The 17,013-nt window shown below is 48.8% G+C and overlaps 1 long non-coding RNA gene across 1 annotated transcript; it reads right to left on the bottom strand.

Annotated features, from left to right (window-relative positions):
• Positions 1–15,611: 15,611 nt before the first annotated feature.
• On the bottom strand, positions 15,612–16,432 carry LOC311428369. Its single transcript, XR_014687665.1, has 2 exons — positions 16,186–16,432; positions 15,612–16,058 (listed from the first exon to the last, which is right to left on the bottom strand). It is a non-coding gene; the product is annotated as an uncharacterized lncRNA (long non-coding RNA).
• Positions 16,433–17,013: the final 581 nt, after the last annotated feature.

Raw genomic sequence — 17,013 nt, 5'->3', positions numbered from 1 at the left:
ATCCCCCAAAACCATAGATCCAATCCCAAAACCAACCTAAACCTACCTGATGTTCTCCAAAACCAACAATTTACCCTTTTCCACCATGATGACCACGGAAAACGCAACGAAACCCAATGGAGACCCCAAAACACGTCAAAAACACCCCCAAAATGAATTGGATCACCCCCCCCCCAAAAAAAAAAAAAAAAAAAAAAAAAAAACAGAAGAAAACCCCATATATCATGAATCCACCCCAAAAGTCCCCCTAAACCTACCTGATGTTCTCCAAAACCCACAATTTACACTTTTCCACCATGATGACAACGGAAAACCCAACGAAACCCAACGAAGAACCCAAAACACGTCAGAAACACCCCAAAAATGAATTCGATCACCCCAAAACTGGAACAAAATCCCCCAAAACCATAGATCCACCCCCAAAACACCCTAAATCTACCTGATGTTCTCCAAAACCCACAATTTACACTTTTCCACCATGATGACCACGGAAAACCCAACGAAACCCAACGGAGACCACAAAACACGTCAAAAACACGCCGAAAACCAACTGGATCACTAGAAAAAAACAGAAGAAAACCCTAAAAACCATGAATCTGCCCCAAAAGTCCTCATAAACCTACCTGATGTTCTCCAAAACCCACAATTTACACTTTTCCACCATGATGACCACGGAAAACACAACGAAACCCAACGGAGAACCCAAAACACGTCAAAAACACCCCAAACAAGAACAGGATCACCCCCAAAACCAAAGAAAACCCCAAAAAGCACGGATCCAATCCCAAAACCACTCTAAACGTACCTGATGTTCTCCAAATCCAAATGTCCACTCCCAACCACCATAAAACCCATTAGGAACTCAACGAAACCCAACGGAAACCCCAAAACACGTCAAAAACACCCCAAAAAAGAACTGAATCAGAAGAAAAAACACCAAAAACTATGAATTTCCCCGCAAAACCACCCTAAACTCACCTGATCTTCTTCAAAACCCACAATCCACTCCCATTTCCCTTAAGGACCAACTAAAACCCAACGGAGACCCCAAAACAAGTCAAAAACACCCCAAACAAGAACAGGATAACCCCTAAAAAAGAAAGAAAACCCCAAAAAAACATAGATCCACCCCAAAACCACACTAAACCTACCTGATGTTCTCCAAATCCCAAAGTCCACTCCCAACAAACTTAAAACACATTAGGAAATCAACAAAACACAACGGAAACCCCAAAACACATCAAAAACACCACAAAAAAAAGCAGGATCACCCCCAAAACTGGAAGAAAACCCTAAAAGCCGTTGATCCACCCCAAAAGTCCCCCTAAACCTACCTGATGTTCTCCAATACCCACAATTTACCCGTTTTCACCATGATGAACAACAAGAACCCAACAAAAACCAACGGAGACCCCAAAACACATCAAAAACACCCCAAAAAAGAACTGGATCAGAAGAAAAAAAAAAACAAAACTATGCATTTCCCTCCCAAATCACCCTAAACTCACCTGATCTTCTTCAAAACCCACAATCCACTCCCATTTAGCTTAACGACCAACGAGAACCCAACAAAACCCAACGGAGACCCCAAAAACGTCAAAAACACCCCAAAAAAGAACTGGTTCAACCCCAACAACGAAAGAAAACCCCAAAAGCCATAGATCCACACCAAAAATCCCCCTAAACCAACCTGAAGTTCTCCAAAACCCACAATTTACACTTTTCCACATTGATGACCATGGAAAACCCAACGAAACCCAACGGAGACCACAAAACACGTCAAAAAAAAAAAAAAAAAAAAAAAAAAAAAAAAAAAAAGAAAGGGATCACCCCCAAAATTGGAAGAAAATCCTTCAAAATCATAGATCCACCCCAAAACCACCCTAAACCTACCTGATGATCTCCAAAACCCACAATTTACAATTTTCCAACATGATGACCATGGAAAACCCAACGAAACCCAACGGAGACCCCAAAAGAAGTCAAAAACACCCAAAACAAGAACGGGATACACCCTAAAAACGAAAGAAAACCCCAAAAGCCATAGATCCACACCAAAAGTCCCCCTAAACCTACCTGATGTTCTCCAAAAGCCACAATTTACACTTTTCCACCATGATGACCACGGAAAACACAACGAAACCCAACGGAGAACCCAAAACACGTCAAAAACACCCCAAACAAGAACAGGATCACCCCCAAAACCAAAGAAAACCCCAAAAAGCACGGATCCAATCCCAAAACCACTCTAAACGTACCTGATGTTCTCCAAATCCAAATGTCCACTCCCAACCACCATAAAACCCATTAGGAACTCAACGAAACCCAACGGAAACCCCAAAACACGTCAAAAACACCCCAAAAAAGAACTGAATCAGAAGAAAAAACACCAAAAACTATGAATTTCCCCGCAAAACCACCCTAAACTCACCTGATCTTCTTCAAAACCCACAATCCACTCCCATTTCCCTTAAGGACCAACTAAAACCCAACGGAGACCCCAAAACAAGTCAAAAACACCCCAAACAAGAACAGGATAACCCCTAAAAAAGAAAGAAAACCCCCAAAAAACATAGATCCACCCCAAAACCACACTAAACCTACCTGATGTTCTCCAAATCCCAAAGTCCACTCCCAACAAACTTAAAACACATTAGGAAATCAACAAAACACAACGGAAACCCCAAAACACATCAAAAACACCACAAAAAAAAGCAGGATCACCCCCAAAACTGGAAGAAAACCCTAAAAGCCGTTGATCCACCCCAAAAGTCCCCCTAAACCTACCTGATGTTCTCCAATACCCACAATTTACCCGTTTTCACCATGATGAACAACAAGAACCCAACAAAAACCAACGGAGACCCCAAAACACATCAAAAACACCCCAAAAAAGAACTGGATCAGAAGAAAAAAAAAAACAAAACTATGCATTTCCCTCCCAAATCACCCTAAACTCACCTGATCTTCTTCAAAACCCACAATCCACTCCCATTTAGCTTAACGACCAACGAGAACCCAACAAAACCCAACGGAGACCCCAAAAACGTCAAAAACACCCCAAAAAAGAACTGGTTCAACCCCAACAACGAAAGAAAACCCCAAAAGCCATAGATCCACACCAAAAATCCCCCTAAACCAACCTGAAGTTCTCCAAAACCCACAATTTACACTTTTCCACATTGATGACCATGGAAAACCCAACGAAACCCAACGGAGACCACAAAACACGTCAAAAAAAAAAAAAAAAAAAAAAAAAAAAAAAAAAAAAAAAAAAAAAAAAAAAAAAGAAAGGGATCACCCCCAAAATTGGAAGAAAATCCTTCAAAATCATAGATCCACCCCAAAACCACCCTAAACCTACCTGATGATCTCCAAAACCCACAATTTACAATTTTCCAACATGATGACCATGGAAAACCCAACGAAACCCAACGGAGACCCCAAAAGAAGTCAAAAACACCCAAAACAAGAACGGGATACACCCTAAAAACGAAAGAAAACCCCAAAAGCCATAGATCCACACCAAAAGTCCCCCTAAACCTACCTGATGTTCTCCAAAAGCCACAATTTACACTTTTCCACCATGATGACCACGGAAAACACAACGAAACCCAACGGAGAACCCAAAACACGTCAAAAACACCCCAAACAAGAACAGGATCACCCCCAAAACCAAAGAAAACCCCAAAAAGCACGGATCCAATCCCAAAACCACTCTAAACGTACCTGATGTTCTCCAAATCCAAATGTCCACTCCCAACCACCATAAAACCCATTAGGAACTCAACGAAACCCAACGGAAACCCCAAAACACGTCAAAAACACCCCAAAAAAGAACTGAATCAGAAGAAAAAACACCAAAAACTATGAATTTCCCCGCAAAACCACCCTAAACTCACCTGATCTTCTTCAAAACCCACAATCCACTCCCATTTCCCTTAAGGACCAACTAAAACCCAACGGAGACCCCAAAACAAGTCAAAAACACCCCAAACAAGAACAGGATAACCCCTAAAAAAGAAAGAAAACCCCAAAAAAACATAGATCCACCCCAAAACCACACTAAACCTACCTGATGTTCTCCAAATCCCAAAGTCCACTCCCAACAAACTTAAAACACATTAGGAAATCAACAAAACACAACGGAAACCCCAAAACACGTCAAAAACACCACAAAAAAAAGCGGGATCACCCCCAAAACTGGAAGAAAACCCTAAAAGCCGTTGATCCACCCCAAAAGTCCCCCTAAACCTACCTGATGTTCTCCAATACCCACAATTTACCCGTTTTCACCATGATGAACAACAAGAACCCAACAAAAACCAACGGAGACCCCAAAACACATCAAAAACACCCCAAAAAAGAACTGGATCAGAAGAAAAAAAAAAACAAAACTATGCATTTCCCTCCCAAATCACCCTAAACTCACCTGATCTTCTTCAAAACCCACAATCCACTCCCATTTAGCTTAACGACCAACGAGAACCCAACAAAACCCAACGGAGACCCCAAAAACGTCAAAAACACCCCAAAAAAGAACTGGTTCAACCCCAACAACGAAAGAAAACCCCAAAAGCCATAGATCCACACCAAAAATCCCCCTAAACCAACCTGAAGTTCTCCAAAACCCACAATTTACACTTTTCCACATTGATGACCATGGAAAACCCAACGAAACCCAACGGAGACCACAAAACACGTCAAAAAAAAAAAAAAAAAAAAAAAAAAAAAAAAAAAAAAAGAAAGGGATCACCCCCAAAATTGGAAGAAAATCCTTCAAAATCATAGATCCACCCCAAAACCACCCTAAACCTACCTGATGATCTCCAAAACCCACAATTTACAATTTTCCAACATGATGACCATGGAAAACCCAACGAAACCCAACGGAGACCCCAAAAGAAGTCAAAAACACCCAAAACAAGAACGGGATAAACCCTAAAAACGAAAGAAAACCCCAAAAGCCATAGATCCACACCAAAAGTCCCCCTAAACCTACCTGATGTTCTCCAAAAGCCACAATTTACACTTTTTCACCAGGATGACCAACATGAACCAAACGAAAACCCAAAACGAGACACCAAAACACGTCAAAAACACCCCAAAAATAAAGGGATCACCCATAAACTGGAAGAAAATCCCCAAAAAGCACGGATCCAATCCCAAAACCACCCTAAACCTACCTGATGTTCTCCAAAACCCACAATTTACCATTTTCCACCACGATGACCAACGAGTACACAACAAAACCCAACGGAGACCCCCAAACACCTCAAAAACTTCCCAAAAAAGAACGGGACCACCCCAAGAAACAGAAGAAAACACCAAAAAACATGACTCTGCCCCAAAAGTCCCCCTAAACCTACCTGATGTTCTCCAAAAGCCACAATTTACCCTTTTCCACCATGATGACAACGGAAAACCCAACGAAACCCAACGAAGAACCCAAAACACGTCAGAAACACCCCAAAAATGAATTCGATCACCCCAAAACTGGAACAAAATCCCCCAAAACCATAGATCTACCCCCAAAACACCCTAAATCTACCTGATGTTCTCCAAAACCCACAATTTACACTTTTCCACATTGATGACCACGGAAAACCCAACGAAACCCAACGGAGACCACAAAACACGTCAAAAACACGCCGAAAACCAACTGGATCACTAGAAAAAACAGAAGAAAACCCTAAAAACCATGAATCTGCCCCAAAAGTCCTCATAAACCTACCTGATGTTCTCCAAAACCCACAATTTACACTTTTCCACCATGATGACCACGGAAAACACAACGAAACCCAACGGAGAACCCAAAACACGTCAAAAACACCCCAAACAAGAACAGGATCACCCCCAAAACCAAAGAAAACCCCAAAAAGCACGGATCCAATCCCAAAACCACTCTAAACGTACCTGATGTTCTCCAAATCCAAATGTCCACTCCCAACCACCATAAAACCCATTAGGAACTCAACGAAACCCAACGGAAACCCCAAAACACGTCAAAAACACCCCAAAAAAGAACTGAATCAGAAGAAAAAACACCAAAAACTATGAATTTCCCCGCAAAACCACCCTAAACTCACCTGATCTTCTTCAAAACCCACAATCCACTCCCATTTCCCTTAAGGACCAACTAAAACCCAACGGAGACCCCAAAACAAGTCAAAAACACCCCAAACAAGAACAGGATAACCCCTAAAAAAGAAAGAAAACCCCAAAAAAACATAGATCCACCCCAAAACCACACTAAACCTACCTGATGTTCTCCAAATCCCAAAGTCCACTCCCAACAAACTTAAAACACATTAGGAAATCAACAAAACACAACGGAAACCCCAAAACACGTCAAAAACACCACAAAAAAAAAGCGGGATCACCCCCAAAACTGGAAGAAAACCCTAAAAGCCGTTGATCCACCCCAAAAGTCCCCCTAAACCTACCTGATGTTCTCCAATACCCACAATTTACCCGTTTTCACCATGATGAACAACAAGAACACAACAAAAACCAACGGAGACCCCAAAACACATCAAAAACACCCCAAAAAAGAACTGGATCAGAAGAAAAAACACCAAAAACTATGAATTTCCCCGCAAAACCACCCTAAACTCACCTGATCTTCTTCAAAACCCACAATCCACTCCCATTTACCTTAACGACCAACGAGAATCCAACTAAAACCCAACGGAGACCCCAAAACAAGTCAAAAACACCCCAAACAAGAACAGGATAACCCCCCAAAACGAAAGAAAACCCCAAAAAAATAGATCCACCCCAAAACGACACTAAACCTACCTGATGTTCTCCAAAACACGCAAGTTAAACTTTTCCAACATGATGAAAAACAAGAAACCAACAAAACCCAACAGAGACCCCAAAACATGTCAAAAACACCCCAAAAAAGAACGGGATCACCCCCAAAACTGGAAGAAAATTCCCCCCAAAAAAATTTACAATTTTCACCATGATGACCAACATGAACCAAACGAAAACCCAAAAGGAGACACCAAAACACGTCAAAAACACCCCAAAAAAGAAAGGGATCACCCATAAACTGGAAGAAAATCCCCAAAAAGCACAGATCCAATCCCAAAACCAGCCTAAACCTACCTGATGTTCTCCAAAACCCACAAATTTACCCTTTTCCACCATGATGACCATGGAAAACCCAACGAAACCCAATGGAGACAAAAAACATGTCAAAAAAAAAAAAAAAAAAAAAAAAAAAAAGAACAGGATCTCCCCCAAAAACAGAAGAAAAACCCAAATGCCATAGATCCACCCCAAAAGTCCCCCTAAGCCTACCTGATGTTCTCCAAAACCCACAATTTACCCTTTTTCACAATGATGACCAACGAGAACCCAACAAAACCCAACGGACAACCCCAAAACACGTCAAAAACAGCCCAAAAAAGAACAGGATCACCCCAAAAAACAGAAGAAAACCCCAAATACCATGAATCCACCCCAAAAGTCCCCCTAAACCTACCTGATGTTCTCCAATACCCACAATTTACCCGTTTTCACCATGATGAACAACAAGAACCCAACAAAAACCAACGGAGACCCCAAAACACATCAAAAACACCACAAAAAAAAAGCGGGATCACCCCCAAAACTGGAAGAAAACCCTAAAAGCCGTTGATCCACCCCAAAAGTCCCCCTAAACCTACCTGATGTTCTCCAATACCCACAATTTCCACTTTTCCACCATGATGACCACGGAAAACCCAACGAAACCCAACGGTTTTAAGAAAATTAAGCAAAAGAATTTTCATAGTGTCTAGGCAAGCATTATGCAGCTCCTTACTTCAGCAGGGAGCTTTCGCAACTCCCGCTCCTCAAACAGAAATCCTTGTTTTTATAATGCAAAAGACAATGAACAAACATTTATGGTGTATTACCCTAAGTTTTTGGGTTAGGGTTTTTTGCGTCTTAATGTTTTGGGGTTAGGGTTTGGAGCGCCCTAAGTTTTTGGGCTAGGGCTTTGAGCATTCCTAACGTTTTGGGTTGGGTTTGGGTTTTGAGCATCCTAAGATTTTGGGTTGGGGGTTTTAGGCATAGGTCTTCAGGGGTTTAGTGTGGTAAATAGTTTGGGTTAGGTCTGTAGGGGTTTCGAGGTTTTTTGGATGTTAGGGCTTGAGGCTTTTTTTGTAAGGGCGGTGAGGGTTCCAGTGAGTGCTGGTAAATGCAGTTCTCGAGCACTCGGCCTGTGATTGGCCATGCTGGCTGTGCGGGGAATGCTGGTAGGTGTAGTTTTCCGGCAGTGGGAGGCCATGTTGTGTGCCCAGAGCATGCCGGGAGATGTAGTTCTCGGGACTCCGGACTTCCGGGAGGCCATGTTGCGTACCCATGGTATGCCGGGAAATGTAGTTTTCGGATTCGGGACTTCCGGGAGGCCATGTTGAATGCCCAGAGCATACCGGGAGATGTAGTTCTCGGGAACTAGGGTTAGGGGCTAGGGCTGGGGCTAGAGTTAGGGTTTCGGGTGAGGGTTGGGGTTGGGGGTTATTGTTAGGCTTAGAGGGTTAGGGTTAGGCTTAGAGGGTTAGGGTTAGGGATAGGTTAGGGGTAGGTTTAGAGGGTTAGGGTGAGGGTTAGGGGTTAGGGGTTGGGGTTGTGGTTAGGGTTAGGGTAAGGGTTAGGGTGAGAGTATTAGGGTTAGGGTTTGGGTTCAGATTAGGGTACGGGTAAGGGTTAGGGCAAGGGTAAGTGTTAGGGTAAGGCTAAGGGTAAGGCTTACGGTGAGGATAAGGTTTAGGGAAAGGGTTAGGTTTAGGGTAAGGATTAGGGTAAGGGTAAGGATTAGGGTTAGGTTTGGGGTAAGAATAAGGGTAAGCTAATGGTTAGGATAAGGGTAAGGGTTAGGGTAAAGGTTTTCATTTGTTAAAGCTGAAACGCAGTATGCAATCTGGGACGTCACAGCCAGAGCTGCCTATGGCAAGGTGAAAGAGGAAAAGATGGAGCAGATGTTCTACTCCTAGTTTTTTCTTTATACGTAAATAAAAGTTTGAGCTAATTCCAGTTGGAAGAGTTCCAATTACTTGCTTGGTCATAATGTCTTTTAATATTGAAAGCTGCAGCAAAAGCATGGGGATTTTTGCTTCTAGAAACACCCTAGTTCTCTTGTCTGCACTATGCATGCTTTTGAGCTAAAACTGATTAAAAAATAAAAAGAAAAATCACACACACACACAAAAAAAAAAAAAATAAACACCACAGCTGCTGCTGCTGCTCTCTTCCTACTTCCTTGTGCTTTGCCCCTTCCCTTCCCAGGTGATTGGATTTGGGTGCTAGTCGGGGCCAAATGGTATGTGAGTCCCAGGCATCCCCTCAGAGAGCTCATTCTGCTTGGGCTGCTCTTTGGGGTGTTTGTTTTTCCTTCGGTCAGTTGCAGGCTTCTTCAGGTGGATGAGAGTTTATGGACTGATGCGTTTCCAAGTAGCGAGGGGTACGCACATCTTTTTGAGGTAACAGCTAGTAGGATCTGTTAGAATAATGTAGTACTTGGTGCCTTTATTGCATGCAGTTCTTTATCAGGTGAGTAACTGTTGCGAGTAACTGAAGTCAATGTTACTTGGTGTGTTTGCTATGCAGTGCCTGTGCGGACTATTGCACGAGACACAGCCTTCTGACATCTGGCCCAGCAACTACTAAAGAAGGGGAGGGGAGAAGCTGAAGAACGACCAAAGGACAAAGCCTGGGAGGAAGACTACGAGCCTTCAGTACGAGCGGCCCCCAGAGGGACCACCGGAGACTGATAACGCCTGCACCAGTGGGAGGGTTTGGATTCTGGGAACTAATTAGAATAACCCTGCCTTTTGTAGAAGTAGTAATGAATATGTATTAGCCTAGCAGCATAAAAACCAGCCGCCTGATGTAACTTGTGTGCGTCTTGGTGGAGCAGAGACTCCTGGCGCACCCAGCGCTGCTTGCTTACCTCTATTCCTTTAATAAATCATAAACATTAATTGTAAGCCTATTTGGGACTCGGTCATTTATTACAAGTGGGACCTCCCGATGGGTGGAAGCTGTCGGGATAGCTCGGGATGCTGAGGCGTGGTGCTGCAAGGAGGTTGGTGGTCGGTGGCGCCCTGGGGCAGGCCGAATTGGGAGGGGGCGAGGCGGCGGGTGGTCGGTGGCTTCTGTGGAAAAGGCGCTTGTATGGGGGGGCTGCGCATTCAGAGGAACCTTGACAGGCTGCAGATAGGGGCAGGCAGGAACCTTTTGAAGTTCAGGAGAGGGAAATGCCAAGCCCTACCCCTAGGGAGAAACACCTCTGTTTACCAGCACTGGCTAGCTCGATACTGAATAAGCATTTCTTCATGGAAGGGGTGCTTTGCTATTAGAACAGGCTGCCCGGGGAAGTGGTAAGAGACCCGATCCTTAAAAGTATTGAAGAGACATGTGGACATAGCCCGGGAGTCCGGCCTCCGGCAGGGCGGGAGCTGGCTCTTCCGAGCCCCTGTGCTCCGGTCTTGTGCGACGCGTTTGCAAGCAGCACCGGGTGCCGGGTCCGACATCGGACGGTTCGGGGACGGCGATTCCGGGGCCGTCGGCTAGCGGGGGCCGGCTATGTCGTGTCCCGGGGATCCGACTTCAGGGGGCGTGGGGGCCGGCCGTGCAGTGAAGCGGGGGGCTGGCGTCCGCCGGCTTCCCAGAGAGCGGGCTTTCGGTCCCGTGCGGTTCGGTGGCCGGCCGTCCCGAAACCCTGGGCACCGGTCTTGTGCTAGACTCCGCGGGCTCCGGGGCCGAACTCGGCTTCTCGGGGCCGGCGGTCGCGGTGTCCAGGTGTCCCGCCTCGGGCGGCGCGGGGCCGGCTGTCCCTAGCAGCTGGGTTCCCAAGAGCTTCTGGGCTCCCAAGCGTCGCCCAAGACCGGATCCCAGAGAATCGGGACGGCCGGCCGCACCGCTGCGACTAGCACAAGCGTCTCCCGACAACGGAGCCCAGGAGCTTGCGAGGGTCAGATTCCGCGCCCCGGGATAGAGAAACGGGGAGCGCGGGTCGGCCGGCCGCAGCTTCGCACGGGACCGAACCCCCTGTCTCCGGCACGGCCAGACCCCGAGCCGGCAGACAGCAGCCTCCCGCTTCACGGCACAGTCGGCCCCCAACCCGCCCGAGTTCTGATCGCCGGGACACGGGACAGCCGGCCGCGCCGCCCGAGGCCGGACACCTGGAGCCCGGGACCGCCGTCCCTGACAAAGCCAAAGTCGGACCCGGCCCCCGCTGCGGCTAGCACACGCGTCGCCCAGGACCGCAGCCTACGACCTCGGGACGGTCGCATCCCGCGCCTCCGGCAGGAGCTACCCGGGAGGGCAGGACGGCCTGCCGCAGCTCCGCAAGAGACCGAACCTGCTGGATTCCGGGACGGCCAGAGCCCGAGCCAGTGGGCAGCAGCCTCCCGCTTCACGGCTCGGCAGGCAGCCACGTCGCCCGACTTCGGACCCACGGGACAGCCGGCACCCGCGCCGCCGGAGGCCGGACACACGGGCCTCGGCATCGCCGTCCCCGAACCGCACGAAGTCACACACGGTCTCCGGTGCGTCCAGCACACGCATCGCAAAGACCGGAGCCCAGATTATAGGATCAGCCAGCCCCGCGCCGCCCGAGGTCGGACCGGGAACCCGGTGCGCTTGGCACATGCGTCGCCCAAGAACGGCGCCCAGAGCCGCGGGATGGTCGTGCGTCACTCAGCCCGAGTTCGGACCCCCGGAACACGGGACAGCCGGCACTCGTGCCTGGCTCTTAGGGACTTGGAAAGAGTCCTGATGCTGTGCCAGCACTATGCAGCAATAGGCACAACACTGGAGTGATTTCAGTGTTGTTCCAGCTACGAGTGCAGAGTACAGCACTGTGCGGGCTGCTGCAGGGAAACGGTGACTCCAGCTCAGACAGACGCAACACAAATTCCACCCCTTATTCCATAACATTTGTGTCACAGTCAGGTACAGTTTAGTATATAGATGGTCTCATCACCATAGTTTTCTGTCCATTGAAGCATTTTTATGTCTGTACTTCTCTTTATTCTATAGGTATTTTCCCAAAATGCTCATAAAAAACTGTTGATGGTTTCACCATCATCTGTCAAAGTGGTCACTCAGGGCAGGCGAAGTTGGTTTTCTTGACACCAGCACCAGCTTAGCTCACATCACTGTTGCACTTGCCTGGTTCCTTGCAAATTTGACCTTTCATTGGTTCTGTAGTGTCCTCCTACAACACATAACTTGGATGATAGATTAATTTTCTCCCAGTGTTAAATCTCCTTGAGGCACACACTTGATATCCCCATCTTTCTGCATCACCCACCAGGTATACCCTGGACCTTGGGCAAAGACAATCCCACGAGTGGGTTTGCCTTTTCCCATGGCAGGGGCAACCCACGCCGCCTTCCCCATCCACTTCCCCAAATGCACTACAGTGACTTTAGCTTCTCCCACAGTGTGTAGTGGTTTTGTTTCAGCAGGACCAGCACGGCTTTCAGACCCCCTGTTGTTAACTAAGCAAGTGGCCTCTGGTAGGTTTATATCCTAATGTTTCCATGTCGCAGCACCCAATGCTCGCAGCATAGTTTTTAACAGTCCATTGTACCTCTCAATCTTCCCAGAGGCTTGTGGGATCCCAGCTGCTTGGCTTCGTTGCCTTCTAGCTGTTGGGTATTGGCCCCACTATCCCAGCGTCGAAGCAGCCAAGTGAGGATGTGCTCACCTGGACGGCGACTGAAGGCTTTTCGTATTTCTCGCCGCTCACTCAAGGATAGAGACCGAGTAGTTTCTGATTCATCTATGATTTCAGTCTCCGTGATGTTGCCGTGATAACGCTGCTTTAGAGCCGCTTGCCTTTTCCTCTTCTCCCTCATCCATAGGAGGCGCTCCTTCCCTTACTAAACGACCTGATCTCCGTTTCCACTGTTTTGTCTTTACTACAGGGGCGACTGATACCAAAGGTGGTCGGTCCTCTGGGGTGGTCACAGTGTGTGCTGTCTCATCATCAAATTCAAGAACCTCCCTATCCCCTTGAGGGTGCTGGGCAATGTTAATTGACATCTGATAGGCGTAAGCCAGACCCCAGCAGAGTGCAGCCAGCTGGTGGAGTTCTCTAGTATTGCCAGGGTCAGGGCATACATCTTTCAAACATTCTACCAACTTTCTTGGATTTTGTACTTGTTCAGGGGTGAAATTTAGAACCATTGGAGGAGAAAACCGTGATAGGTACCTGCCCAAATCCCCCCACACACCTTGCCACCCACAACTTTGTCTGGGGACAGGTCCCTGGATAATATTCTTAATAAACTGCTTTGCCTTGGGGAAGAAGACAAACACTACACCTAGTAAGAGGAGGATAATATCTCACCGGGGTATCCAAGATACTGAAAGGCTGCTGTAATTAGCCCACAGGGAGAAAAGTAGAAGACACCACACCCGATATTATTCACTGATTGACTGCTGGGGGCAAAAAAGAAGGCACTGTAATTCTTAATATTGTCAATAATATAATCTCCAGGAGACCAGGAGGATAACAATGCCGGGCTTGAATACCAAACCAAACTGAAGGCCAGTATGTTACAGCACAACATGTTAAAAAAACAAGCACAGACTTCAACATTTTCTCCGATCGGATGTAAAGGAAAAAAGAAAACAGAGTGGGCTACATACAACATATCCACACAGAAAAGTATTACCAGAAAACCGAGCATTATGACAACCAATATGTTAGTTGTAAATACTTCAATCAATACTACTGTTATCTCAACCCTCGAGCCCCACGTTGGGCGCCAAAAAGGACAGTGGTGGTTTTACTCAGGTGGGCAGCCGAGCTCCACCACAAGCGCTCCCTCACTCCCCCTCTCGTCAAAGAGGGAGGGGGAGAAAATACAACACAATCCCGGGGCACGGGATTCTGTCCTCCGGTGGCGCGGGTGCCAGTTGTCCTGTGTTCCGGGGGTCCGAACTCGGGCTGAGTGACGCACGACCATCCCGCGGCTCTGGGCGCCGTTCTTGGGCGACGCATGTTCCAAGCGCACCGAGTTCCCGGTCCGACCTCGGGCGGCGCGGGGCTGGCTGATCCTATAATCTGGGCTCCGGTCTTTGCGATGCGTGTGCTGGACGCACCGGAGACCGTGTGTGACTTCGTGCGGTTCGGGGACGGCGATGCCGAGGCCCGTGTGTCCGGCCTCCGGCGGCGCGGGTGCCGGCTGTCCCGTGGGTCCGAAGTCGGGCGACGTGGCTGCCTGCCGAGCCGTGAAGCGGGAGGCTGCTGCCCACTGGCTCGGGCTCTGGCCGTCCCGGAATCCAGCAGGTTCGGTCTCTTGCGGAGCTGCGGCAGGCCGTCCTGCCCTCCCGGGTAGCTCCTGCCGGAGGCGCGGGATGCGACCGTCCCGAGGTCCTAGGCTGCGGTCCTGGGCGACGCGTGTGCTAGCCGCAGCGGGGGCCGGGTCCGACTTTGGCTTTGTCAGGGACGGCGGTCCCGGGCTCCAGGTGTCCGGCCTCGGGCGGCGCGGCCGGCTGTCCCGTGTCCCGGCGATCAGAACTCGGGCGGGTTGGGGGCCGACTGTGCCGTGAAGCGGGAGGCTGCTGTCTGCCGGCTCGGGGTCTGGCCGTGCCGGAGACAGGGGGTTCGGTCCCGTGCGAAGCTGCGGCCGGCCGACCCGCGCTCCCCGTTTCTCTATCCCGGGGCGCGGAATCTGACCCTCGCAAGCTCCTGGGCTCCGTTGTCGGGAGACGCTTGTGCTAGTCGCAGCGGTGCGGCCGGCCGTCCCGATTCTCTGGGATCCGGTCTTGGGCGACGCTTGGGAGCCCAGAAGCTCTTGGGAACCCAGCTGCTAGGGACAGCCGGCCCCGCGCCGCCCGAGGCGGGACACCTGGACACCGCGACCGCCGGCCCCGAGAAGCCGAGTTCGGCCCCGGAGCCCGCGGAGTCTAGCACAAGACCGGTGCCCAGGGTTTCGGGACGGCCGGCCACCGAACCGCACGGGACCGAAAGCCCGCTCTCTGGGAAGCCGGCGGACGCCAGCCCCCCGCTTCACTGCACGGCCGGCCCCCACGCCCCCTGAAGTCGGATCCCCGGGACACGACATAGCCGGCCCCCGCTAGCCGACGGCCCCGGAATCGCCGTCCCCGAACCGTCCGATGTCGGACCCGGCACCCGGTGCTGCTTGCAAACGCGTCGCACAAGACCGGAGCACAGGGGCTCGGAAGAGCCAGCTCCCGCCCTGCCGGAGGCCGGACTCCCGGGCTATGTCCACATGTCTCTTCAATACTTTTAAGGATCGGGTCTCTTACCACTTCCCCGGGCAGCCTGTTCTAATAGCAAAGCACCCCTTCCATGAAGAAATGCTTATTCAGTATCGAGCTAGCCAGTGCTGGTAAACAGAGGTGTTTCTCCCTAGGGGTAGGGCTTGGCATTTCCCTCTCCTGAACTTCAAAAGGTTCCTGCCTGCCCCTATCTGCAGCCTGTCAAGGTTCCTCTGAATGCGCAGCCCCCCCATACAAGCGCCTTTTCCACAGAAGCCACCGACCACCCGCCGCCTCGCCCCCTCCCAATTCGGCCTGCCCCAGGGCGCCACCGACCACCAACCTCCTTGCAGCACCACGCCTCAGCATCCCGAGCTATCCCGACAGCTTCCACCCATCGGGAGGTCCCACTTGTAATAAATGACCGAGTCCCAAATAGGCTTACAATTAATGTTTATGATTTATTAAAGGAATAGAGGTAAGCAAGCAGCGCTGGGTGCGCCAGGAGTCTCTGCTCCACCAAGACGCACACAAGTTACATCAGGCGGCTGGTTTTTATGCTGCTAGGCTAATACATATTCATTACTACTTCTACAAAAGGCAGGGTTATTCTAATTAGTTCCCAGAATCCAAACCCTCCCACTGGTGCAGGCGTTATCAGTCTCCGGTGGTCCCTCTGGGGGCCGCTCGTACTGAAGGCTCGTAGTCTTCCTCCCAGGCTTTGTCCTTTGGTCGTTCTTCAGCTTCTCCCCTCCCCTTCTTTAGTAGTTGCTGGGCCAGATGTCAGAAAGCTGTGTCTCGTGCAATAGTCCGCACAGGCACTGCATAGCAAACACACCAAGTAACATTGACTTCAGTTACTCGCAACAGTTACTCACCTGATAAAGAACTGCATGCAATAAAGGCACCAAGTACTACATTATTCTAACAGATCCTACTAGCTGTTACCTCAAAAAGATGTGCGTACCCCTCGCTACTTGGAAACGCATCAGTCCATAAACTCTCATCCACCTGAAGAAGCCTGCAACTGACCGAAGGAAAAACAAACACCCCAAAGAGCAGCCCAAGCAGAATGAGCTCTCTGAGGGGATGCCTGGGACTCACATACCATTTGGCCCCGACTAGCACCCAAATCCAATCACCTGGGAAGGGAAGGGGCAAAGCACAAGGAAGTAGGAAGAGAGCAGCAGCAGCAGCTGTGGTGTTTGTTTTTTTTTTTTTTTTTTTGTGTGTGTGTGTGATTTTTCTTTTTATTTTTTAATCAGTTTTAGCTCAAAAGCATGCATAGTGCAGACAAGAGAACTAGGGTGTTTCTAGAAGCAAAAATCCCCATGCTTTTGCTGCAGCTTTCAATATTAAAAGACATTATGACCAAGCAAGTAATTGGAACTCTTCCAACTGGAATTAGCTCAAACTTTTATTTACGTATAAAGAAAAAACTAGGAGTAGAACATCTGCTCCATCTTTTCCTCTTTCACCTTGCCATAGGCAGCTCTGGCTGTGACGTCCCAGATTGCATACTGCGTTTCAGCTTTAACAAATGAAAACCTTTACCCTAACCCTTACCCTTATCCTAACCATTAGCTTACCCTTATTCTTACCCCAAACCTAACCCTAATCCTTACCCTTACCCTAATCCTTACCCTAAACCTAACCCTTTCCCTAAACCTTATCCTCACCCTAAGCCTTACCCTTAGCCTTACCCTAACACTTACCCTTGCCCTAACCCTTACCCGTACCCTAATCTGAACCCAAACCCTAACCCTAATACTCTCA

Source organism: Aythya ferina, assembly GCF_964211825.1.
Source record: "Aythya ferina genome assembly, contig: HAP1_SCAFFOLD_62, whole genome shotgun sequence".
NCBI classification, from domain to species: Eukaryota; Metazoa; Chordata; class Aves; order Anseriformes; family Anatidae; genus Aythya; species Aythya ferina.
This window is presented reverse-complemented; position numbering and strand designations above follow the sequence as displayed.